Consider the following 26809-nt stretch of genomic DNA (forward strand, 5'->3'; position numbering starts at 1 on the left):
TCCCTGAACAGCTGCATATCACGGGGGCTGTTCGATGCTAATGCAGAACACCATTCGGGGCGGCAGGGTAGCCTAGTGGTTAGAGCGTTGGACTAGTAACCGAAAGTTGCGAGTTCAAACCCCCGAGCTGACAAGGTACAAATCTGTCGTTCTGCCCCTGAACAGGTAGTTAACCCACTGTTCTCAACATATGGTGTCCAGAGCACAGCTGGGGGCAGAGGGTGGTCTATAGCAGGCTGCAACGGTGAGAGACTTGTTTTTAGAGAGGTGGATTTTAAAAAGTAGAAGTTCAAATTGTTTGGGTACAGACCTGGATAGTAGGACAGAACTCTGCAGGCTATATTTGCAGTAGATTGCAACACCGCCCCCTTTGGCAGTTCTATCTTGTCTGACAATGTTGTAGTTTGGAATTAAAATTTCAGAATTTTTGGTGGTCTTCCTAAGCCAGGATTCAGACACAGCTAGAACATCCAGGTCGGCAGAGTGTGCTAAAGCAGTGAATAGAACAAACTTAGGGAGGAGGCTTCTAATGTTAACATGCATGAAACCAAGGCTATTACGGTTACAGAAGTCGTCAAAAGAGAGCGCCTGGGGAATAGGAGTGGAGCTAGGCACTATAGGGCCTGAATTCACCTCTACATCGCCAGAGGAACAGAAGAGGAGTAGAATAAGGGTGCGGCTAAAAGCAATAAGAATTGGTCGTCTAGAACGTCTGGAACAGAGAGTAAAAGGAGGTTTCTGGGGGCGATAAAATAGCATCAAGGTATAATGTACAGATAAAGGTATGGTAGGATGTGAATACAGTGGAGGTAAACCTAGTTATTGAGTGATGAAGAGAGAGATATTGTCTCTAGAAACATCATTGAAACCAGGAGATGTCATTGCATGTCATTGCATGTGTGGGTGGTGGAACTAATAGGTTGGATAAGGTATAGTGAGCAGGACTAGAGGCTCTACAGTGAAATAAGCCAATAAACACTAACCAGAACAGCAATGGACAAGGCATATTGACATTGAGGAGAGGCATGCTTAGTCGAGTGATCAAAAGGGTCCGGTGAGTGGAGAGGTTGGTTGGGGATCACGGCGATTTAGACAGCTAGCCAGGCCATCGGTAGCAAGCTAGCATAGGATGGACGTCTGTTATTAGCCACCTCTTGCGTTCCGTCAGTAAATTAGCGGGGTTCCGTGTGGTAGAGGGGATTAATCCAAATCACACAACAACAACAAAAATAAAAACAATAGATATAGTTAGAGGCCCAAGAAGAAAAAATAATAATAAAAATAAATAAATAAATTGTCCGATTGTCTATTCAGATAGCAGCCGATAAGACAGCTAACGGTTAGCAGGCCGCAGATGGGCGTTCAGGTAACGTCGCGACGGAGGAGCCAGCCGGATAACTCCCTCGGGCAGACAACGTCGGCAGTCCAGCTGTGAAGGCCCGGTGGGGCTCCGCGTAGGCAGTAAAACGGGTCCGGATAGGTGACTGCAGCCCAGGAGTGATTGATGGAACTCTTCAGCTGGCTAGCTCCGGAATAATTGATGTTTGCTCCGGAATCGACAAAAGCTTGAACTAGCTTCTGACCTAGCTTCTGATTAGCTTCTGGCTAGCTCCTGGCTAGCTCCTGGCTAGTTTCTGGCTAGCTTCTTGGAGTTTCTGGCTAGGAGGATTACAGATTTGAGGTAAATAATACTTTTTCATAAATATAAATTGGTGAGGTGGGTTGCAGGAGTGTTTTGAAGATGAGTTTATGGAAAATTTAATTTAAAAAAAATGTATGAAAAAAGTTGTAAATATATATGTAAATATATATATATATATATAGGGGACACAACAAGATGAGGACAAAAGACGTCTGAACTGCTATGCCATCATGGATGCAAAGGATATGATATGATGTAACAGTAAGAAGAATATAACTCAACTTCGCCGAATAAAATAAAAGAGGATATTCTTCATATTCAGGAGCAAGTCTGAAAAACCTTGAGCATAAAAGGGATCATTTGAAACATGTCCTATATGCTAGATTTAGAATTATTTAGTTGTGAATGAAATCAAAACATATGCCTCACTGGGCTGATTTGAAAAGGTCAAACACTGTTCTCTTATCAAGTGATAATATTTTCACCCATCTCAATTTAATATTGTCTTTATTGATACTGTATGTAGAAATGGGCAGGACATTCATATGCACTCGAATAGCGAATGGATGCCGCTTTCCTGCCAATTAGTTTTTCCATGCTGGGTAGGCTACTCATGTTATTTCACTACATGTATCAACCACTGTTTGGAGGAGCATGTAACCTCTCGCCATGCGACAGGTGATATTCCTCCCAAACTCTGTATGTCATGGGCTCTCCAACCCTGTTCCTGCAGCTACCGTGCACTGAATTTGAGAAACCAAGTGAAATCTGTTCGGGAACATTGTAACATGTTTTCACAAGGAAACATATAAAATTCAACTGTTGACAGCCCCTCTCTCTGCATGCTTGAGAAAGAATGAAGAAGAGATAGATGGAAAAGCATGGTGTTCAGATATTCTGTCGCTAAAGGTAATGTGTCATCCTGTATGAGGAAAAAAACTATTACTAGGCTATTCAAAATCAAATACAAATTCACTATAAATGTAGGCTAACTCTTTAAGCAAGTTGGGTACTACCAATGCATGTCCAGAGGGCATTAGAGGAGATTACAATGACGGTCATGCGTGGCTCAGTTGGTAAAGCATGGTGCTTGCAATGCCAGGGTTGTGGGTTTGATTCCCATGAGGGACCAGCAGATGCTGGATAAGTGTGTCTGCTAAATGTCAAAAATATAAATGTATAGTGGTAATAAGGTCACTGCAAAAACCCTAGGTGAGTCTAAGGCTTAAGAGGGTGTGAACGATGCTAAATGGGCATAAACAAAGAGCAGCACTGTAGCTGTTCAATGTGAAAGGTTATCTTTACTATACAACAATAGGCAATTTAATACTGTTTTTTTTAACCTTTATTTAACCAGGCAAGTCAGTTAAAAACAAATTCTTATTTTCAATGAAGGCCTGGGAACAGTGGTTTAACTGCCTGTTCAGGGGCAGAAAGACAGATTTGTACCTTGTCAGCTCGGGGGTTTGAACTCGCAACCTTCCGGTTACCAGTCCAACGCTCTAACCACTAGGCTACACTGCCACCCCTGTTAATGGTTTGCCTAGTGGGGGAAGTTGGTGAAAATGTTCAGAGAATCCATTTAGGCAATTTGGTGAAAGTATTCCTTCTCTAAATATATGTTTCCCAAGGATTCATGTAAGAGCAAAATGTTTGAATGCCTTTTTCTCCAAAATGGGATTACAAATGTATACATTTTTAAAGCAGCATTACTTCCCCAATTTCAAATTTTGGAACATAAGACTGAAGAGAGATGGGGACGGTCACATGGCGTTTAAGGAAACTCAGTGAGTATTCTATGCTGGAATGATGCCACTACTATGGATGCTGCTAGGAACTGAATTGTGGTGTAAATTAACATAATGAATAAGCAGCAACATGCGCAATGACAATTTCATGTGTGAATGATTTGTATTTAATCTGGGTCTGTATTTGGGCTCCTGAGTGGAGCAGCGGTCTAAGACAGTGATAGAGGCGTCACTACAGACCCTGGTTCGATCCCGGGCTGTATCACAACTGGCCGTGATCGAGAGTCCCATAGTGCGGAGCACATTGGCCCAGCGTCGTCCGGGTTAGGGGAGGGTTTGGCCGGGGTAGGCCGTCATTGTAAAATAAGATTTTGTTGTTAACTGGCTTGCCTAGTTAAATAAAGGTACAAAATAAAATAGGAATCATATAATATCATTGATGTACAGGGCAGACCTGAGATGCTTCATGAATATGGCTCCAGGTCCTATGAACCTCACTATATAAAAAAAAACATTGTCAATGCCAAAGAATACTCGGAATTTTAATTATCTCATTCAAATCAAAGATTAAAAGTTCGACGAGATGACTGTCTCATCTCCTCATGTAGAAAACTTCAGAGTATGGTGATACTATGTGTCTTGCCTGTAAGTCCTGCTGCTGCTTGGACAGCATCTTCTGTAAGATGTCCACCTTCTGGCTGTGTACAGCGTTATTCTCCTCCTTAGGGACCAACCAAAGTTAAAAAAAAACATAAATTATAAGAGTGTTTGCTTCCGGACAGGACAGCGACAAGTGCAGCAGAGGGAGAGTGACAGATGTATGAAAAAATTGAGGAAACTAGTGAAAGAAGCGTGAGAATACAGATTTAGTTAGAAAGTGAAAGAGGTAGAGTGAGTGGGGGTGGGTGGGTGGAGGCTGAAATGGGAAAGAGGATGGGGGGATGGGGATGGGCGAAGAAGGGATGTGGAACTGTGGAGGCTGAGAGAGAGACAGAGAACAAAAGAGACACACATCTGAAATGGCACCCTACTCTATATAGTGAAAAGGATGCCATTTCAGTTGTAGCCACAGGGGCAAAGGAGGCCATCAGTTGTACCCAGAGGGGCAGCGGGGAGATGATGTGGTCCTGGGGACTGGTGGAGGTGGAGCAGCGCTTGTTCCATTGTTCCCGGAGAGTGGGGTGAGGAGAGGGACGACAACAGGACCCCTGGGTCTCCACCCTCACCTTCTGACAGGGGGACTTGGGCCAGTCCCGGGGGCCTCCCCAGCACTGTGAGGGCCACATAGGAGCCCGCTGACACAGAGAGACAAGAGAGTTTGGTTACATTTCAAGCAGGTCAAACTGCATTAAAGGCTACTACTTGTTAGCTTTAAGAAAAGTGTGTCTCTTGAAGAGCCTGTGATTTTTCATGTCCATGAACAATTAGATATAAAACAGCAACTTTGACTTACATTTGATTAACTTTACGACTTCTACATGGTTTGAATGTGTTACTAAGCTCCCGTTAACCTGCAACAAAAACAGAACATCTGCAATATGTCACAACATCAATCAAAATGAAACACTTTCTATGGGAGGACTATGCATTCTGTCCCAGATTAGAAGCCCCATATTAGTTCATGGGAACATTCAACAGGAGCAGGCGTACATAACTCTTTCCATGCCAAGAAACACCTTGTTTCTTTCTAAATGTTCATTCATTTTAAATGGACATTTTAGTAATTTAGCAGACACTCTTATCCAGAGCGACTTATAGGAGCAATTAGGGTTAAGTGCTTTGCTCAAGATAACATCAGATGTTTCCCCTAGTTGGCTCAGAGATTCGAACCACCTATCTTTCGGTAAAATGGCCCAACCTGCAGCACTACCTGCCCATTCAAGTGTAAACATCCATACATCCATGCATGACTAAGTGAAGATTTTACTTAAAGGGAAGCTGTACCTATAGACTTCCATTCATTGCAGAAATGCTAATTAACAATGTCTCACAGAACTACCTTCAACTTTTTTAAACTGAACACAGAGACATAAAATTGTATCAATGAGTTAATCTGACTCTGGGTAAGTAGAAAAATGGCTTGATTGCCAAAGTCTCACACTCTCTCATTAGGAGAAATTTGGGATCCCCCCACACAGACTAACAATTCATTTTCTGCACTGACACTATGCACAGCATGAAGGCATCCTGCCCTTTCCAATGACATTGGAATACATTGCCGTGTTATGGTTTAGCTCCTCATCAACCCAGCAGGGGGCAGAGTGGGAAGATATGCAGGGGCCTAATCCATGACCCACAACCTACCTTAGTACCCTGCAGGGTTCTCTTGTCTGAGGCGGGATGAAGTTGCCCCAACACACTGATCTTGGGTCAGTTTAGCATTTTCCCTACTATGGTTAAGTTTAGGGGATACTGATCCTAGATCTGTACCTAGGGGAAACTTCACCCTGATCAGAGTCAGTGGTAGAATGAAGTTCCCCCTTCACACTGATCTAAGTTCGGTTTAGCATTTTGGTTGAAATGCATAAGGTAAGATTTTGGAAAGGTAACCCTTAGATCTAGGATCAGTTTATCTCGGACAATAATAAAATTGCTAAGTTGCGTCAGATGCTTAATTAAGTTCTGGGGGAGACATGTTAGAAAATGTACTAGCGAAGTCTCCACCCCTCTAAACAAAAACTCTCAGCAAGTCTCGGGCAAGTCTATGGGCCAAATAGAATCTCCGAAATTGTGATTTGTCCAAAACGATCAGACACGAAAAACCAGTGTACCCGAACAAAGTTCCTCGTAAGTCATCCCATCCCACAGTCTATTGACAGACGCTACTACATTTACATTTACATTTAAGTCATTTAGCAGACGCTCTTATCCAGAGCGACTTACAAATTGACTACATGTCAATGAAAGATTAGGCTAAGGGTAATGTCTAGGAAGAGTATAATGGGCCCCAGAGAGGGAATGAGCCTCACCTTGATGATCCTATCACCCGTCTGGACTCCCGCTCGCATGGCAGAGCCATCTGCAGAAGAAGACAGTACAGGACAGGACACGTAATGGGAATGAGAATTATAAAAGGTTAGCGATATTACTGTATCCAACTGTATAATGACACATTCAGAGATAAATCCAATACATTGTATTGTTGCCTTGGATATCAAGACTATATGATGTAGAATATATATTAATATTCTGCTCCCAATCAAACATGTTGATCGAACGTCAAAGGTTTACACCCCCAAGATATGCACTTACATTTCCTTAAAACATTATATATATATTATACATACATTTTTATAAGGGTGGCCCTAGTGGGAATCGAACCAGCTACCCTAGGGTTGCAAGCACCATGCTTTACCAATTAAAGGAATACTTTGAGATTATTGGCAATAAGGGCCGTTACCTACTTCCCCAGAGTCAGATGAACTTGTGGATACCATTTATGTCTCTGTGTCCAGAACGAAGGAAGTTAGAGGTAGTTTCTCGAGGGCCAATGCTAACTAGCGCAATAGATATCATCATAATTTCCTTGACTACAGCACAGGAAGGCGTAGATTAGAATAGGATGGAAAAGGCCTTACCATCTTTGACCAGCTGCACAAACACAGGGTTGTCTCCGCTCACCGTCAGCCCAAAGCCGTTCTCATCTTTCTGAATGATCACACAACGCTGGACAAGCCCTACACAGACAGACAGACAGACAGAAGAGAAAAGAAGAAGAGAAGACAGACAGAAGAGAAAGATATGGTGGGTTACTCACCATCACCACACAATACACGGGTTGGCACAGTGAGAGGAAACAAGGATGGCGATGTGGGACACGGTGTGCGTGACGGGGCATAATACAAACTGTGGGTGTCAAACTGTTTTCCTATACATAGGGCAATATATCTGCTTGGTGGCGGAGGTACTCTTTCAATAGCTCTGTATTTATGGCTAGTAGTTTTTATAAAATGTTGACGAGGCCTGAGGAAAATGGCTTTTGAAGCTTCTATTGAAAGAAATTAATGATTGAAACCTGTTTTCAAATACTTAATACACCCCAGTTATTATAGCACTCCACTCTCCTTCAAAAGCCTTTAACACATGGATGCATTTTGAAAAGTGCTTATTGTTGTTAAAGGGATAGTTCAGCTAAATTGCATATTAGATATTTTTCCCTGAACTTGAAAGCAGTCTATGCACAAGGACAGAATAGCACACATGTGTGGATTGCAGTCACTCGTTGTCCATGGACTGCTTTAAGGTAAGGAAACAAATATCTAAACAAATTTGCTGAACTATCCCTTTAATATCAGTATGATGCCAAGATATGCCGTTATTCATAACAGCCTAACACATGACCCTCTAAGAACCCAGTTTGACACTCATATGAGGACACGTTGTTTGGGGAACATTGGTATAAGTGACAACAACACCCCCTGTCATGTTTGCTTGAACACAAATTTTGAGTTGTTTGAGTTGCAAATAGAGACACACACAGGATCACACCAGTTCACAGGCAGGTCAGTTTCACTAAAGGTCAAACACAATGGTTCAGCCAAACTAATAACGTCATTATATACAGGGAGTGTCAAATAATGGCCAATGTTGCAACCCAACAACTTATTACTCAATGTATTGCTTTGGTTTTGTTAAACTAGCCACTGACACTGACTGACACTGTACATATTTTTTTCTGCATAGAAAGTATTGGGTGGACTGCCTAAGTTTGTTTTTTTTTTTCAGGGAAAAAAATTGGATGGAAAATAGATTTCAGTGTAAATGTCATGCAGAAAATATAATGGACATATATATTTTTTAAATAATATAATCTTTGAGAACTAATAATCAAAACCTAGACAGACAGTCAGGGAGAATCAAAAATTTACAAAATGATGCATTCAGGAGTATTTTTGTCATGACATGGGGCCCCACAGACTTTGTTATAATGTTTGAGGCACTCAGATTGCATAAGAACATGGTATAAGTCATGGCAAAAAGTGTAGAACTGCAGGAAATGTGCTTTAAAACTGAAAATGTTCTCCCAGTCCCATGGAAAATGTGTATGATTGCACGAAATTTGTTTTAAAACCGCAACATTTTATCTCCGCAGCCAAGAGGAGGACATCAAAACATTTGGTGGGTGACCATGCCATTCACCACGGCCACCACCTAAGCCCCCATTTGAACCAAAAAAAAACCTGCTATAATAGCATTTTCTAGCCAAGAACCAAAGTAAATTCATATCCCCCAGTTAGCATGTTTTAAATGTCATGCCCAAATCACATCAAAATGATTGGGCTACACAATCCCTTTCAGATATGAGCTGGACATGACATTGAAAGCGTGCTAACTGGGGGACATTGACATACATTGGTTTTTGGTTACAAAATGCTAACATTAACGGTTGGTGGCAGTAGCTAGCTTAATGACAGCAAAGCATGTAAATAAATAGGTAATTTGGCTGAACTACCCCTTTAACATTTTAGAGTCAAATGTATTTTCAGGCCTAAATAGGAGTCTTCATACATTGACTTAAACAGGTGTATTTTTTTACCTGAAACCCTCCTGGTAGCGTTCCTTCCTCAACCCAAACATCTTCCTTCACACTACTCTGGCCATGTAACACTAAAACATCCAAACACTGTGGGAAAGTTCACTGCCAGGGCAATAAAATGCAAGGCTGAGTTTAATCAAAATAAAATAAACTGAGAACAAAGGAGGTGTAGGACTCGTGTTAGGGCGTGAGTGAATGACCGGGGGACACATGTATATTTCAATAGGGGGGGGGGCAAAATGTCCACTTTTACTTGCATCCCTTAGTTTGCACTGAACTTAACAGATTGGATAGGTGAAATGTGAAAAAAAGCCTAGTCCTGGTGAATCTGGCTTTCACCTGTCCACTGGCCAGTTACCACATGCCAGATGAAGGAAATGACAGGAAAAGGAAAGGAGGTCATTTAAAAGACTATTGAGACACAGCCGTTTAGACCATCTTACCACAGGACTCGGAGGGGATTCCCTCGCCTACTACACAGCCAGTCTGCTGCACAGGCACGTCTACTACAACACGTCAGACAGTACACATGGTAAAGTAACACAACCAGGATACACAGAGGGGAAAAAAACACCAAAAGCCAAGAAAATAAAAAAGGAATCATTGGGAGGTGAAAATAAACAATGACAGAAAAAAAAGAGTGAAAGTCTTCTTCCCCAGTGTGACTATGCACCTTAGTCTGAATTTTGTTGCAAATAGTAATTGTTTTTGATAACGCACCCTTGAAAAAAGAAAGAAACTGAAATGGTAACTGAGGGTATGAATGTTCTGAAAGATGAGCAATATTCAAACGAATAATGATTCAGAGGCCTAAAATGGTGCTTATACAAAGAAAACTAAGGCATAAAGATAAACGTTTCTCAACCTTTTTTTCCTCCTTGCAGAACAGCTTACATTAAAACTAGCTCTGTATAACTGACCAGATTAGAGTCTCAGGGACCATTCAGCAACATACCATGGACCGGAGGTTGAGAAACACTGATATATACTGTATATTATACAATACACTAACAACCTTCTGTGGTACCAGACCATACAGAACATCCTATGAGGGTATTTTTACATCAACAGCGAATCAAAGCATAATTACAATTCAGACCTGGTGGACACCATACCAGTTCTCTGTTTATTCCAATTTCTCAGTGAGAAGAACAGTGTTCAAAGCGACAACGCCCAGTACTGAGGATACATTTACACTACAAACAGCTTTGACGAGGAAACATGCTGTCACCAGGGCATTGAATAGTCACTCCAAGAAAGTCTTTCACATAGTCTAGCAAGAGAGGGATTTTGGTGCTGCGTTTGTCTGTAGAGCAGACGACCTCATCACATGACTAGGGCTCAAAGTGCACTTTCAACCTCGAACTCCAGCAGCCGTGACTGTGTGTGTCTTTCATCCTAAGACTCCAGCAGCAGTGACGTGTGTACGAGTGTGCATGTATTACTGTGACTGTGTGCGCGTGCGTGTGTGTGAGAGAGAATGTGTGTGTTTCATTTTGCTGCTGCTGGCATTTCCCCAGCCTGGTGCTGCGTGTTTATCTGTCTGTCAGCTGGGGAGCCACTGCGCTCCCATTTCACCCCCCAGCCCAGACCAAACATTAGCTCCTAGTCTCCAGAGTGGAGCTTTAATACCAGGGTCATATTCATTAACAGTCTCGGACCCTAGGCAACACAAACCCTAGACAAATGGTACATTTGAGGCAATAAGAATCTTGTTTTTCGTTGCGAAACATTTTCAGTTGAAAAACGGTTTGCGACAGAAAACATAAATGTGACTTTCTTATTGGACAAGGCAGTCCAACCTACGGTTTGTTTTCTTCAGTTTGGTGTCTAGTGACACAGGTATTACACTGGCGCTACAGCAGCCACCGAGGCTACGGCATGTCACCGCATCACTTTCTCATGTTGAGACACTGCATAATTAACATTCCATTACCTAATGTGAGATAGTGAGAGAATTGGCGTGCTACCTACCGCAGGATCAATGACAATTTTACAGACCGAAAGGGGACGATAACAAATGATTGGATTCAGCATGCATTGATGTCAATGGGAGACTAAAGGCCTTAGTTAAATTCAGGTACTCCAATAATATACAGGAACGGTACATAGTTTGAAACGATTCGGTATGATTCGATTTGATTAGAGGAACGAATCAATGTGATTCGGTTTGATGCGATACGATTCAATGCACTAACATCTGTTGCATAAACACATTCATTTTCCATTCTGTTACTGATGGAGCTCATGAGCTGGGCCTCTCTGACCTGGATCTGTCTGAGCTGACGTGTGTGTTTGTGTGTGTAAATGATATACACCCTCCTTATATTGTATATAGGTGTATTAAAACCTATTCAGTCTGTCTACAAACAGGCTCTCAAAGTGCTTGATAGGAAGCCCAATAGCCATCATTATTGTCACATCCTTAGAAAGCATGAGCTCTTGAGTTGGGAAAATCTTGTGCATTACACCGACGCATGACTTGTATTCAAGATCCTTAATGGCCTGGCTCCCCCTCCACTCAATATTTTTGTTAAACAGAAAACCCAGACATATGGCAGCAGATCCAGAAGGTCTGCCATGAGAGGTGACTGTATAGTTCCCCTAAGGAAAAGCACCTTTAGTAAATCTGCATTCTCTGTGAGAGCTTCCCATGTCTGGAATACACTGCCATCAGACACACATAACTGCACCACATATCACACTTTCACAAAATGCTTGAAGACTTGGCTAAAGGTCAATCAGATTTGTGAACATGGTCCCTAGATGTGTGTTGCCGCTTTCCATGTTGTCTGTTGTCTGTAGCTTGTGAGGTGTGGAAACACTTTGTTGCTTTTATGAATTTTGTCTTGCTGCTTTTTGCTCTATGTTGCTCTGTCTGTATGCTACGTCTTGCTTGTCCTATGTTGCTATTGTCTATATTGTAATTGTTTTTAATAACCTGCCCAGGGACTGCGGTAGAAAATTAGCCGGCTGGCTAAAACCGGCACTTTTACTGAAACATTGATTAATGTGCACTGTCCCTGTAAAAATAAAAATAAACTCAACTCAAACTCAACTCATTGAGTTGCACGCGCATTTGTCCTCAGAACAGCCTCAACTCATCGGGGCATGGACTCTACAAGGTGTCGAAAGCGTTCCACAGGGATGCTGGCCCGTCCAATGCTTCCCAAGTTGTGTAAAGTTGGCTGGATCACCTTTGGGTGGTGGACCATTCCTGATACACATGGAAAAATGTTGAAAACCCAGCAGTTCTTGACACGCCTGGCACCTACCACCATACCCCGTTCAAAGGCACACAAATATTGTCTTGCCCATTAACCCTCTTGAATGGCTTTAAAATCCTTATTTAACCTGTCTCCTCCCCTTAATCTACACTGATTGAAGTGGATTTAACAGGTGACATCAATAAGGGATCAGAGCTTTCACCTGGTCCTTATATGTCATCGAAAGAGCAGGTGTTCCTAATGTTGTGTGCACTCAGTGTATATGTCTATGTTGTATTTAGGTACCGGAGCTGAGAAAAAAGGTCAAGTGGGCATCTACCACTCCACTATCAGTTAGGGAGGGGGCATTGCTTTGTTCCCTCCCCTTACAGCTTTCGAGGAACGGGACACAGACACTTACAAGAAAGCCCTCTACGACATCCGACGAGCCATCAAACATGGAAAAGGTCAATATCGGACTAAGATAGAATTCTACTACACCAGCTCTGAAGCTCGTCGGATGTGGCAGGGTTTTCAGACTAGTATGGACTACAAAAGGGAAACCCAGCTATGAGTTGCCCAGTAAAGCAAACCTCCCAGACGAGCTGAATGCCTTCTATGCTCGCTTCGAGGCAAACAACTGTGATCGCTCTCTCCGTGGCTGATGTGATTCTCAGAGTATGCACACACCCTCTGGGAAGTATCTACACAGACATTTTCAACATCTCCTTGTCCCAGTCTGTAATCTCCCAACATGTTTCAAGCAGACCACATGTGCCAAGAACCTGCCTAAATGACTATTGTCCCGTAGCACTCACTTCTGTAGCCATGAAATGCTTTGAAAGGCTGGTCATGACTCAAATCAACACCATCATCCCGACATCCTGGACCCACTCCAATTCGCATACCGCACCAACAGATCCACAGACGACGCAATCTCTATTGCACTCCACACTGCTGTCTCCCACCTGAACAAAGGAATATCTATCTAAAAATGCTGTTCATGGACTACAGCTCAGCGTTTAACACCATAGTCTCCTCCAAACTCATCACCAAGCTCAGGACCCTGGGACTGAACACCTCACTCTGCAACTGGATCCCGGACCTTCTGAAGGCCCAGGTGGTGACGGTTGGTAACAATACATCTGCCACGCTGATCATCAACACGGGCCCCTCAGGGGTGTGTGCTTACTCCTGTACTCCCTGTTCACCCACGACCATGTGGACATGCAGCACCATCAAGTTTTCTGATGTCACTACGGTGGTAGGTGATGAGACCGCCTACAGGGATGAAGTGAGAGGCCTGGCAGTATGGTGACAGGGCAACAACCTCTCCCTCAACTTCAGCAAGACAAAGGAGTTGATCGCGGACTACAGGAAGCGGAGGGGCGAGCATGCGCCCATCCACATCGACGGTGCTGCAGTGGAGAAGGTCGAGAGCTTATTGTTATTGTATTTTTTTTACAGCTTTTTCTCACCAAGTTCGTGATATCCAATACAGTATCGCTGCAACTCCCATACGGACTAGGAAAAGGCGAAGGTCAAGAGCCATGCATCCTCCGTAGCACGACTCTGCCAAGCCGCACTGCTTATTGACACACTGTTCGCTTAACCCGGAAGCCAGCCGCACCGATGTCAGAGAGGAAACACTGTCCAACCGTTTCAACATGCATGCGCCTGGCCCACCATAGGAGACGCTAGAGCGCAAAGGGACAAGGACAACCCGGCCGGACAAACCATTCCCCTAACCCGGACGACGCTGGGCCAAATTGTGCACCGCCTCATGGGTCTCCCAGTTGCGGCCAGCTGCGACACAGCCCGGGATCGAACTGGGATCTCTAGTGACGCCTCTAGCACTGCGATGCAGTGCCTTTGACCACACCGCCACTTGGGAGGCACAGATCCTCGTAAAGTTACAGCGGCACCATTGAGAGCATATTGACTGGCTGCATCACCACTTGGTATGGGTTCTGCACCGCCCTCGATTGCAAGGCGCTACAGAGGGTGTTGCAGACAGCCCAGTATATCTCACTGGGGCTGAACTCCCTGCCATCCAGAAACTGCATGCAGTGTCAGAGGAAGGCCCGGAATATTGGCACACTTACCAGTAGGGTCAAACTCCTGCAGAGGTGGGACTGTGTTTTTGTCACTCTTGGGTTTCTTGTCTGGGGGGTGGTCCTTGCTGAGAATGCTAAGGGTCCTGGGTACACAAAAACACAGATGGCATGGTGAGGCAGGCAGGCAGGCAGGCAGGCAGGCAGGCAGGCAGGCAGGCAGGCAGGCAGTCGAACGAAACACATTAAGTGTAATCTTTTTAATATGCTGAACAGAGTGTAAGGCGGTATGGGGTCCTAAAGCCTAATCACATGGGGATTAATCCACTCAAACACAGGATCTAATAAGGTTCCATTACGGACACATACCAGGTGTCCCAACTCTTGGAGGCATATGATTTATTTTGTGGTAAGACTTTCTAGTTATACACAGATATTTATCAGGATGTCACGATTGAGGTCCTTCGTGATGGACAATGTGGACAAAGATTAACGAAACAACTTACCTGGTTGCTTTTTTGGGAACCCTGCAAAAACAAAGTTGAGAAAGGATTAAAAACTATAATACTACTCTTTGTCATTGGTGAAGTCCTGTTCTAATTCTATATTGTGATGTCTATTCAGATTTTCTAGACAGGATCATTTTCGCCAACTATATGAATATGAAGACTCCTTGGGCCTGTAGAATTTTGACATACACTACCAGTCAAGTTTACTATTTTCTAGATAATAATAATAGTGAAGACATCAAAACTATGAAATAACACTTACGGAATCATGTAGTAACCAAAAAAGTGTAAAACAAATCAAAATAAATGTTATATTTGAGATTCTTCAAATAGCCACCCTTTGCCTTGATGACAGCTTTGCACACACTTGGCATTCTCTCAACCAGATTCATGAGGTAATCACCTGGAATGCATTTCAATTAATAGGTGTGCCTTCTTAGAAGTTCATTTGTGGAATTTCTTTCCTTCTTAATGCGTTTGATCCAATCAGTTGTGTTGTGAAAAGGTAGGGTTGGTATACAGAAGAAAGCCCTATTTGGTAAAAGACCAAGTCCATATTATGGCAAGAACAGCTCAAATAAGCCAAGAGAAACAACATTCCATCATTACTTTAAGACATGAAGGTCAGTCAATATGGAACATTTCAAGAACTTTGAACATTTCTTCAAGTACAGTCACAAAAACCATCAATTGCTGTGACGAAACTGTCTCTCATGAGGACCGCCACAGGAATGGAAGACCCAGAGTTACCTCTGCTGCAGAGGATAAGTTCGTTAGATTTACCAGCCTCAGAAATTGCAGCACAAATAAATGCTTCACAGAGTTCAAGTAACAAACACATCTCAACATCAACTGTTCAGAGGAGACTGTGTGAATCAGGCCTTCATGGTCGAATTGCTGCAAAGAAACCACTACTAAAGGACACCAATAAGAAGAGGAGACTTGCTTGGGCCAAAAAACACGAGCAACGGATATAAGACCGGTGGAAATCAGTTCTTTAGTCCAAATTTGAGATTTATGGTTCTAACCGCCGTATCTTTGCGGGACGCGGTGTTGGTGAACAGATTATCTTCGCCTGTGTGGTTCCCACCGTAAAGCATGGAGAAGGTGTTGTGGTGTGGGGGTGATTTGCTGGTGACGCGAACTGTGATTTATTTAGAAGGCACACTTAATTATCATGGCTACCACAGCATTCGGCAGCGATACGCCATCGCATTTGGTTTGGGCTTAGTGGGACTAACATTTGTTTTTCAAAAAGGACAAAGTCCCAACACACCTCCAGGCTGTGTAAGAGGTATTTGACCAAGGAGAGTGATGGAGTGCTGCATCAGATGACCTGGCCTCCACAATCCCCCAACCAAATTAAGATGGTTTGGGATGAGTCTGACCGCAGAGTGAAGGAAAAGCAGCCAACAAGTGCTAAGAATATGTTGGAACTCCTTTAAGACTGTTGAAAAAGCATTCCAGGTGAAGCTGGTTGAGAGAATGCCAAGAGTGTGCAAAGCTGTCATCAAGGCAAAGGGTGGCTATTTGAAGAATGTGAAATATAAAATATAGTTGTTTAACACTTTTTGATTACTACATGATTCCATGTGTGTTATTTCATAGTTTTGATGTCTTCACTATTATTCAACAATGTAGAAAATAGTTAAAAAGAAAGAAAAACACTTGAGTTGGTGTTCTAAAACTTTTGACCGGTAGTGTACATTTTCAGAAACGATATGTATATACAGTAAATGTACAGTTCCGGGGAAACCAGGGCCTGTATTCATAAAGCACCTTAGAGTAGAACTGCTGATCCAGTATTAGGTCCCCCATGTACAGCCTAGATCAGCCCTCCTACTCTGATGCACTTTATGAATGCAAGCCCTGGTCTCCCTGGTCATCTGCATGTTTCTGTATACTTAGGTTTGTGTTTCTGGTAGTGATATCCCCCCCCCCCCCTCTAAACCGACTTTGCCAAGTTGCCGCTGGTACTGCCCATAAGATGCTGCTAACCAGTAGAGTGCACTATCATAGGAACATCTGTCATCCTCTGCTTACACAACACAACACATGATCACAACCACCACCATAACTCAGGGGGACCAGAAATGACTTAAGACCACTAATTCATTTCATAATCAAACGGGCGTGTGACGATGCCAACATAAGTCCCATGTCCTCAGGCACCTTCTGGCTCCCAGTTGTTCCACTGGCTGGCATATCAAACACATAGATCCCTACCCTACCCAGATCCCTAAGTCTGACAGATAGGAGGATTGGAGGGATCTCCATATAAATAGCACAGACCCCCCCTCTCTCCGTCTCTCCACCCCTCCACATCCTTCCGCGGGTGGTTTTTGTTTTTGTTGCTGTTCCTTCTCTCAGACAATGGGGCCTGAACTTTGAACCAATGGCGTTCACGTCAAAGCCAACTCACTACACTGCAGCATTGTGGGACAGATTCCCGGAAACAGAGGGGGCTTCTGGCAGGGCTCCCATTTCCTGTCCTGAATGTGGACGGGTGGGGGATGAGAGGGAGAAGAAGAGGAGGGGGAAAAGGGGAGTGGGTATCTTTAAGAGAAGGCAAGAGGGGTAGGATTTGGAAAATCCTGTGCTAGTACCCAGACAACAGAGCTTGTACTTGAAGGTCTCTTTTTGACAGAAAGAAATCACTCAAATCACTCATTATGGATGAGATCCATAATATAACATTTACCGAATACACTGTGATACAACACTCCACCGCTACTGCCTTGAATTTGAGAACACCTCTTAATATTTTAAAAGTTACTTAATTTGACCAAATAGCGCTGTTTATAAAAGGAAATTAACATCATTCAATAAAAAAATCTGACATCAAGCCAGTCATATTGAACCCCTGCCGAATAGAGAGACACTACTATACTGTCTGAGAACAGGATGAGCTTTTAAACTGGTTCTCCTCTGATGTGCCCTGAGGAGATTAGGACGGGATAGGGGATAGACTGTATGGGTGAGGAAAGACATCATGCACACTGGGTGGTGGCTAACCAGCTAGCTGAGAAGGGGATTAAGCTGATATTTAGACCCTTAAATGCACACTCATTCAAAATGGAGAAAGAGAGGCCTAATTGATAAGTTGAAAGCCTGAGGGGAACAATGAACTTGTTATCGTGTTCAAGCTAACAAGGCTGATCAATGGAAAACAAAGATCCAAGAACAGGGAAATCGATTGCTAGCCTTTAACTATTATCCGTTAGCTTTAGCAGAAGGTTAGGTCCCACTGCAAGTAGCTTTTAATTTATTTAGTCTTGTTACAAAATCAATTCCTTTAAGGTAGGAACCATGAGTTTCACAGAGGTGCGGGGGACGGCCTTAATCAATGTCCACGTCATCGCGCCCGGGGAGCAGTTGCTGCGAGGGTGAACTGCCAAACTATCAGTACAGCGTCAGTGTCAGCATTTGTTCTTAACTGACTTGCCTGGTTAAATAAAGGTCAAATTAAAAAATGTACAATTTAAAAAAATTCCAAATCATCATCATCTCTGCTCAAGCAATAGCAGCCAGCCAGCCATCGATCTCTGTGCTCTCAAAAGAGTCATCCTATTCAGGCTTGTAGCCCAGCTGGTTAGCTGCCTGCTGTCTGACAGAATCACTATTTCAGTAGTTATTCAAAGTAGTGTAACAACCCTGGGTTTATAAGCGCGGAAACCGTCCCTGCCGCACGAGCATGCTTATCAGTCGATAGCGCGCCTGAAAACAGGCTCAAAGGTCGAGGGTTCGATGCCTGCTCCCTGCCTGTTTCATTACATTGGTGTCAGAAGTGCTCCTTTATGATCTAGTCAGGTCATTACAGTAGATAAGGCATACTTTTAAGACTGCTGAATAACAACTATCAATAAATTAGATGTATTGTCGGGCAGAGATACTTAAGCAACTTCTCTATAGCCCTTGTTCGCGACGCATTCCTTCCCACTCCTTCCCTCCCTTCTTTTCCGTGTCCGTGCTTGTCCATGCAAGAACCAATGAAAATAGGCAGTTGTAGGTACAATGGATTCTGGTCAATATAGTTAATTAACAGATTTTCTGCGCTAACTATGATGAATTTTTACGTGTTGAAAACTACACCTTCCTATAACGTCTCACAGTTCATGCTTGATTTGTGTGTTGAGCTCACATGAAAAAAAACAAAATGGAATAAAAATAATCAATTAGTTATTTAAAAAACAAAAGTAAACTGAAGCTTTGGGCTAATCTCTCAGCACTAACCCCAAGAGTTGATTGACGCACCCGGACATCACACGGTGACGCTTTTTGAAATTTGAATGGCTCCCTGTGTGTTTATGCGTACCGTTTTGTGCAGTGGCAGTAGCTCAATCCCCTCTTTCCACCGATTTAAAACTTGCCCCAATTCAATAACATGGGGCTTGTGAAAGCTGTGTTTTTCTACAAGAAAATCATCAGGAAATAGTCTGTAAAACCCAAACCTTTTCAGCTAAACTAATGAGTCACCAAAACAGTCATCAAAACGTTTGAAGTACAAACCAATAACGAAAGGGCAGACTCTGACAAACATGAAGGTGTCGTTTGTTTTTGCTCTATGACTCCTCACGGCATCTGGGGAGTCATCTGAAGGTAACCCAGTACCAGGCTGTAAAGTGGCATGAATAAAGTGACCAAACATGAAGGTGTCGTTTGTTTTTGCTCTATGACTCCTCACGGCATCTGGGGAGTCATCTGAAGGTAACCCAGTACCAGGCTGTAAAGTGGCATGAATAAAGTGACCAAACATGAAGGTGTCGTTTGTTTTTGCTCTATGACTCACGGCATCTGGGGAGTCATCTGAAGGTAACCCAGTACCAGGCTGTAAAGTGGCATGAATAAAGTGACCAAACATGAAGGTGTCGTTTGTTTTTGCTCTATGACTCCTCACGGCATCTGGGGAGTCATCTGAAGGTAACCCAGTACCAGGCTGTAAAGTGGCATGAATAAAGTGACCAAACATGAAGGTGTCGTTTGTTTTTGCTCTATGACTCCTCACGGCATCTGGGGAGTCATCTGAAGGTAACCCAGTACCAGGCTGTAAAGTGGCATGAATAAAGTGACCAAACATGAAGGTGTCGTTTGTTTTTGCTCTATGACTCCTCACGGCATCTGGGGAGTCATCTGAAGGTAACCCAGTACCAGGCTGTAAAGTGGCATGAATAAAGTGACCAAACATGAAGGTGTCGTTTGTTTTTGCTCTATGACTCACGGCATCTGGGGAGTCATCTGAAGGTAACCCAGTACCAGGCTGTAAAGTGGCATGAATAAAGTGACCAAACATGAAGGTGTCGTTTGTTTTTGCTCTATGACTCACGGCATCTGGGGAGTCATCTGAAGGTAACCCAGTACCAGGCTGTAAAGTGGCATGAATAAAGTGACCAAACATGAAGGTGTCGTTTGTTTTTGCTCTATGACTCCTCACGGCATCTGGGGAGTCATCTGAAGGTAACCCAGTACCAGGCTGTAAAGTGGCATGAATAAAGTGACCAAACATGAAGGTGTCGTTTGTTTTTGCTCTATGACTCCTCACGGCATCTGGGGAGTCATCTGAAGGTAACCCAGTACCAGGCTGTAAAGTGGCATGAATAAAGTGACCAAACATGAAGGTGTCGTTTGTTTTTGCTCTATGACTCCTCACGGCATCTGGGGAGTCATCTGAAGGTAACCCAGTACCAGGCTGTAAAGTGGCATGAATAAAGTGACCAAACATGAAGGTGTCGTTTGTTTTTGCTCTATGACTCCTCACGGCATCTGGGGAGTCATCTGAAGGTAACCCAGTACCAGGCTGTAAAGTGGCATGAATAAAGTGACCAAACATGAAGGTGTCGTTTGTTTTGCTCTATGACTCCTCACGGCATCTGGGGAGTCATCTGAAGGTAACCCAGTACCAGGCTGTAAAGTGGCATGAATAAAGTGACCAAACATGAAGGTGTCGTTTGTTTTTGCTCTATGACTCCTCACGGCATCTGGGGAGTCATCTGAAGGTAACCCAGTACCAGGCTGTAAAGTGGCATGAATAAAGTGACCAAACATGAAGGTGTCGTTTGTTTTTGCTCTATGACTCCTCACGGCATCTGGGGAGTCATCTGAAGGTAACCCAGTACCAGGCTGTAAAGTGGCATGAATAAAGTGACCAAACATGAAGGTGTCGTTTGTTTTTGCTCTATGACTCCTCACGGCATCTGGGGAGTCATCTGAAGGTAACCCAGTACCAGGCTGTAAAGTGGCATGAATAAAGTGACCAAACATGAAGGTGTCGTTTGTTTTTGCTCTATGACTCACGGCATCTGGGGAGTCATCTGAAGGTAACCCAGTACCAGGCTGTAAAGTGGCATGAATAAAGTGACCAAACATGAAGGTGTCGTTTGTTTTTGCTCTATGACTCCTCACGGCATCTGGGGAGTCATCTGAAGGTAACCCAGTACCAGGCTGTAAAGTGGCATGAATAAAGTGACCAAACATGAAGGTGTCGTTTGTTTTTGCTCTATGACTCACGGCATCTGGGGAGTCATCTGAAGGTAACCCAGTACCTGGCTGTAAAGTGGCATGAATAAAGTGACCAAACATGAAGGTGTCGTTTGTTTTTGCTCTATGACTCCTCACGGCATCTGGGGAGTCATCTGAAGGTAACCCAGTACCAGGCTGTAAAGTGGCATGAATAAAGTGACCAAACATGAAGGTGTCGTTTGTTTTTGCTCTATGACTCCTCACGGCATCTGGGGAGTCATCTGAAGGTAACCCAGTACCAGGCTGTAAAGTGGCATGAATAAAGTGACCAAACATGAAGGTGTCGTTTGTTTTTGCTCTATGACTCCTCACGGCATCTGGGGAGTCATCTGAAGGTAACCCAGTACCAGGCTGTAAAGTGGCATGAATAAAGTGACCAAACATGAAGGTGTCGTTTGTTTTTGCTCTATGACTCCTCACGGCATCTGGGGAGTCATCTGAAGGTAACCCAGTACCAGGCTGTAAAGTGGCATGAATAAAGTGACCAAACATGAAGGTGTCGTTTGTTTTGCTCTATGACTCCTCACGGCATCTGGGGAGTCATCTGAAGGTAACCCAGTACCAGGCTGTAAAGTGGCATGAATAAAGTGACCAAACATGAAGGTGTCGTTTGTTTTTGCTCTATGACTCCTCACGGCATCTGGGGAGTCATCTGAAGGTAACCCAGTACCAGGCTGTAAAGTGGCATGAATAAAGTGACCAAACATGAAGGTGTCGTTTGTTTTTGCTCTATGACTCCTCACGGCATCTGGGGAGTCATCTGAAGGTAACCCAGTACCAGGCTGTAAAGTGGCATGAATAAAGTGACCAAACATGAAGGTGTCGTTTGTTTTTGCTCTATGACTCCTCACGGCATCTGGGGAGTCATCTGAAGGTAACCCAGTACCAGGCTGTAAAGTGGCATGAATAAAGTGACCAAACATGAAGGTGTCGTTTGTTTTTGCTCTATGACTCCTCACGGCATCTGGGGAGTCATCTGAAGGTAACCCAGTACCAGGCTGTAAAGTGGCATGAATAAAGTGACCAAACATGAAGGTGTCGTTTGTTTTTGCTCTATGACTCCTCACGGCATCTGGGGAGTCATCTGAAGGTAACCCAGTACCAGGCTGTAAAGTGGCATGAATAAAGTGACCAAACATGAAGGTGTCGTTTGTTTTTGCTCTATGACTCACGGCATCTGGGGAGTCATCTGAAGGTAACCCAGTACCAGGCTGTAAAGTGGCATGAATAAAGTGACCAAACATGAAGGTGTCGTTTGTTTTTGCTCTATGACTCCTCACGGCATCTGGGGAGTCATCTGAAGGTAACCCAGTACCAGGCTGTAAAGTGGCATGAATAAAGTGACCAAACATGAAGGTGTCGTTTGTTTTGCTCTATGACTCCTCACGGCATCTGGGGAGTCATCTGAAGGTAACCCAGTACCTGGCTGTAAAGTGGCATGAATAAAGTGACCAAACATGAAGGTGTCGTTTGTTTTTGCTCTATGACTCCTCACGGCATCTGGGGAGTCATCTGAAGGTAACCCAGTACCAGGCTGTAAAGTGGCATGAATAAAGTGACCAAACATGAAGGTGTCGTTTGTTTTGCTCTATGACTCCTCACGGCATCTGGGGAGTCATCTGAAGGTAACCCAGTACCAGGCTGTAAAGTGGCATGAATAAAGTGACCAAACATGAAGGTGTCGTTTGTTTTTGCTCTATGACTCCTCACGGCATCTGGGGAGTCATCTGAAGGTAACCCAGTACCAGGCTGTAAAGTGGCATGAATAAAGTGACCAAACATGAAGGTGTCGTTTGTTTTTGCTCTATGACTCCTCACGGCATCTGGGGAGTCATCTGAAGGTAACCCAGTACCAGGCTGTAAAGTGGCATGAATAAAGTGACCAAACATGAAGGTGTCGTTTGTTTTTGCTCTATGACTCCTCACGGCATCTGGGGAGTCATCTGAAGGTAACCCAGTACCAGGCTGTAAAGTGGCATGAATAAAGTGACCAAACATGAAGGTGTCGTTTGTTTTTGCTCTATGACTCCTCACGGCATCTGGGGAGTCATCTGAAGGTAACCCAGTACCAGGCTGTAAAGTGGCATGAATAAAGTGACCAAACATGAAGGTGTCGTTTGTTTTGCTCTATGACTCCTCACGGCATCTGGGGAGTCATCTGAAGGTAACCCAGTACCAGGCTGTAAAGTGGCATGAATAAAGTGACCAAACATGAAGGTGTCGTTTGTTTTTGCTCTATGACTCACGGCATCTGGGGAGTCATCTGAAGGTAACCCAGTACCAGGCTGTAAAGTGGCATGAATAAAGTGACCAAACATGAAGGTGTCGTTTGTTTTTGCTCTATGACTCCTCACGGCATCTGGGGAGTCATCTGAAGGTAACCCAGTACCAGGCTGTAAAGTGGCATGAATAAAGTGACCAAACATGAAGGTGTCGTTTGTTTTTGCTCTATGACTCCTCACGGCATCTGGGGAGTCATCTGAAGGTAACCCAGTACCAGGCTGTAAAGTGGCATGAATAAAGTGACCAAACATGAAGGTGTCGTTTGTTTTTGCTCTATGACTCCTCACGGCATCTGGGGAGTCATCTGAAGGTAACCCAGTACCAGGCTGTAAAGTGGCATGAATAAAGTGACCAAACATGAAGGTGTCGTTTGTTTTTGCTCTATGACTCCTCACGGCATCTGGGGAGTCATCTGAAGGTAACCCAGTACCAGGCTGTAAAGTGGCATGAATAAAGTGACCAAACATGAAGGTGTCGTTTGTTTTTGCTCTATGACTCCTCACGGCATCTGGGGAGTCATCTGAAGGTAACCCAGTACCAGGCTGTAAAGTGGCATGAATAAAGTGACCAAACATGAAGGTGTCGTTTGTTTTTGCTCTATGACTCCTCACGGCATCTGGGGAGTCATCTGAAGGTAACCCAGTACCAGGCTGTAAAGTGGCATGAATAAAGTGACCAAACATGAAGGTGTCGTTTGTTTTTGCTCTATGACTCCTCACGGCATCTGGGGAGTCATCTGAAGGTAACCCAGTACCAGGCTGTAAAGTGGCATGAATAAAGTGACCAAACATGAAGGTGTCGTTTGTTTTTGCTCTATGACTCCTCACGGCATCTGGGGAGTCATCTGAAGGTAACCCAGTACCAGGCTGTAAAGTGGCATGAATAAAGTGACCAAACATGAAGGTGTCGTTTGTTTTTGCTCTATGACTCCTCACGGCATCTGGGGAGTCATCTGAAGGTAACCCAGTACCAGGCTGTAAAGTGGCATGAATAAAGTGACCAAACATGAAGGTGTCGTTTGTTTTTGCTCTATGACTCCTCACGGCATCTGGGGAGTCATCTGAAGGTAACCCAGTACCAGGCTGTAAAGTGGCATGAATAAAGTGACCAAACATGAAGGTGTCGTTTGTTTTTGCTCTATGACTCACGGCATCTGGGGAGTCATCTGAAGGTAACCCAGTACCAGGCTGTAAAGTGGCATGAATAAAGTGACCAAACATGAAGGTGTCGTTTGTTTTTGCTCTATGACTCCTCACGGCATCTGGGGAGTCATCTGAAGGTAACCCAGTACCAGGCTGTAAAGTGGCATGAATAAAGTGACCAAACATGAAGGTGTCGTTTGTTTTTGCTCTATGACTCCTCACGGCATCTGGGGAGTCATCTGAAGGTAACCCAGTACCAGGCTGTAAAGTGGCATGAATAAAGTGACCAAACATGAAGGTGTCGTTTGTTTTTGCTCTATGACTCACGGCATCTGGGGAGTCATCTGAAGGTAACCCAGTACCTGGCTGTAAAGTGGCATGAATAAAGTGACCAAACATGAAGGTGTCGTTTGTTTTTGCTCTATGACTCCTCACGGCATCTGGGGAGTCATCTGAAGGTAACCCAGTACCAGGCTGTAAAGTGGCATGAATAAAGTGACCAAACATGAAGGTGTCGTTTGTTTTGCTCTATGACTCCTCACGGCATCTGGGGAGTCATCTGAAGGTAACCCAGTACCAGGCTGTAAAGTGGCATGAATAAAGTGACCAAACATGAAGGTGTCGTTTGTTTTTGCTCTATGACTCCTCACGGCATCTGGGGAGTCATCTGAAGGTAACCCAGTACCAGGCTGTAAAGTGGCATGAATAAAGTGACCAAACATGAAGGTGTCGTTTGTTTTTGCTCTATGACTCCTCACGGCATCTGGGGAGTCATCTGAAGGTAACCCAGTACCAGGCTGTAAAGTGGCATGAATAAAGTGACCAAACATGAAGGTGTCGTTTGTTTTTGCTCTATGACTCCTCACGGCATCTGGGGAGTCATCTGAAGGTAACCCAGTACCAGGCTGTAAAGTGGCATGAATAAAGTGACCAAACATGAAGGTGTCGTTTGTTTTTGCTCTATGACTCCTCACGGCATCTGGGGAGTCATCTGAAGGTAACCCAGTACCAGGCTGTAAAGTGGCATGAATAAAGTGACCAAACATGAAGGTGTCGTTTGTTTTTGCTCTATGACTCACGGCATCTGGGGAGTCATCTGAAGGTAACCCAGTACCAGGCTGTAAAGTGGCATGAATAAAGTGACCAAACATGAAGGTGTCGTTTGTTTTTGCTCTATGACTCCTCACGGCATCTGGGGAGTCATCTGAAGGTAACCCAGTACCAGGCTGTAAAGTGGCATGAATAAAGTGACCAAACATGAAGGTGTCGTTTGTTTTTGCTCTATGACTCCTCACGGCATCTGGGGAGTCATCTGAAGGTAACCCAGTACCAGGCTGTAAAGTGGCATGAATAAAGTGACCAAACATGAAGGTGTCGTTTGTTTTTGCTCTATGACTCACGGCATCTGGGGAGTCATCTGAAGGTAACCCAGTACCAGGCTGTAAAGTGGCATGAATAAAGTGACCAAACATGAAGGTGTCGTTTGTTTTGCTCTATGACTCCTCACGGCATCTGGGGAGTCATCTGAAGGTAACCCAGTACCAGGCTGTAAAGTGGCATGAATAAAGTGACCAAACATGAAGGTGTCGTTTGTTTTGCTCTATGACTCCTCACGGCATCTGGGGAGTCATCTGAAGGTAACCCAGTACCTGGCTGTAAAGTGGCATGAATAAAGTGACCAAACATGAAGGTGTCGTTTGTTTTTGCTCTATGACTCCTCACGGCATCTGGGGAGTCATCTGAAGGTAACCCAGTACCAGGCTGTAAAGTGGCATGAATAAAGTGACCAAACATGAAGGTGTCGTTTGTTTTTGCTCTATGACTCCTCACGGCATCTGGGGAGTCATCTGAAGGTAACCCAGTACCAGGCTGTAAAGTGGCATGAATAAAGTGACCAAACATGAAGGTGTCGTTTGTTTTGCTCTATGACTCCTCACGGCATCTGGGGAGTCATCTGAAGGTAACCCAGTACCAGGCTGTAAAGTGGCATGAATAAAGTGACCAAACATGAAGGTGTCGTTTGTTTTTGCTCTATGACTCCTCACGGCATCTGGGGAGTCATCTGAAGGTAACCCAGTACCAGGCTGTAAAGTGGCATGAATAAAGTGACCAAACATGAAGGTGTCGTTTGTTTTTGCTCTATGACTCCTCACGGCATCTGGGGAGTCATCTG

The 26809-nt window shown here is 44.0% G+C and overlaps 1 pseudogene; it reads right to left on the reverse strand.

Annotated features, from left to right (window-relative positions):
* Positions 1-26809, reverse strand: part of LOC135548874 (rho guanine nucleotide exchange factor 12-like) — a 139938-nt pseudogene that overhangs the window by 63025 nt on the left and 50104 nt on the right.

The sequence above is a fragment of the Oncorhynchus masou genome, chromosome 11 (genome assembly GCF_036934945.1).
Source record: "Oncorhynchus masou masou isolate Uvic2021 chromosome 11, UVic_Omas_1.1, whole genome shotgun sequence".
Taxonomy (NCBI): Eukaryota; Metazoa; Chordata; class Actinopteri; order Salmoniformes; family Salmonidae; genus Oncorhynchus; species Oncorhynchus masou.